Below are 1,421 nucleotides of genomic sequence, written 5' to 3' on the forward strand. Positions count from 1 at the left end.
ATTTTGTTCCTATGGTCGCATTGTAGTCCAAACGAGCCGTTCGTTGTAGTTCTGTTAAATTAAATATCTCTATCTAAAGTTGAAAAAGTGTAAAAGAGCAAACATATTGAAGAAAAACTAGTTAAATTCTGAGTTTAGCTAACCCTATAGTGTCTCTGTAAAGATTTTTTACAGGTCAAGTTTATGTGAAGTTTCAGATCTTCTGTTGGCTTGTTTCCACATCTGAGCGTCACAACAGAACGTCTTTCTCTCATTGTGCCAGGTGAACAGAACGGGCTCTGCTGGTTTCTGCCAGCGTCCTCCTCACCATCTCGCTGAGAGCAACAGAAATCTGCTGTGATGATTAGCGCTTCATCTCACACACACTTCATTATCTACCTCTGCGCTTCAGATCAGCCACGGATCTGACACACACTCAGGAAAACAACCTGAAACTCATGTGTTTCGCAGCTCATTACAAACCAAGCTGGAGGTTTCATGGTTTAATATCGTTTACCCGCTGTTTTCTACCCGCTACTTTGAAAGGATGAAACTGTAAACAAGCGGTTTATAATTAGTATTTAAAACTTGTTAGCTGCAGTGTGTTACGAACAAAAAGTTCAGTACATTTAAGCTACTTAAAAAGACAAAAACTTTTTAACTTTAATTACTAATTTAATTAGAGACATACTGTCTGAAGGAATGTTTTAGAAAGAAAAATCGCAATCGGGGCGACAGCATTAAACTTGAACAGTTCATTAGTTAATGTTAAAGGTGCATTGCGCAAGTCTCTGAGTTTTTGCAGAACTATGCCCCCTTCTGGCGACACGCGAAACTGCAACCAGAGTTGTGCACGCGGTTACGTGGAGTTTGCGTTGGGGTTTGGGATGAACTAGAAGCCGGTCTCTTTGAATCCATCTTCTACTTTTGCAAAAGTCGCTTGAGTTGTCTTCACTGATGCGGATAATGGCGGCGAATACACAAACCTGCCAGACATAGCCAGGTGAGCGTGAACGCGCATGACGTCACGCCCAGTCGATTCCGTCCCGAATCCCTCTTATTTATTTTACTGTACAGGATTATAGAGGCAATCGCAGTGATCATAGAAGGGCTCATTCAGCCCATCAGGCAATTGTTTAAGCATGTACGGGTTAGAAAAACGGGTATTTTTAACATGAAATGTTGCGCAATGCACCTTTAATGTATAGTTAATGCATTATCTAACATGAATAACAATAAGCCATATTTATTAATTGCTAATAATTTTTTTTAATTGTTCATGTTAGTTCAAAGTGCATTAACTGATGTTAACAAATACAACCTTTGATTTAAATAACGTATTAGTAAATGTTGAAATTAATATTAACTAAGATTAATTAATGATGAGGTATTGTTCATTCTTAGTTCATGTTAACTAATGGAGTTAACTGATGAATCTTATT

The sequence above is a fragment of the Rutilus rutilus genome (genome assembly GCF_951802725.1).
Source record: "Rutilus rutilus genome assembly, chromosome: 19".
Classification (NCBI taxonomy): domain Eukaryota; kingdom Metazoa; phylum Chordata; class Actinopteri; order Cypriniformes; family Leuciscidae; genus Rutilus; species Rutilus rutilus.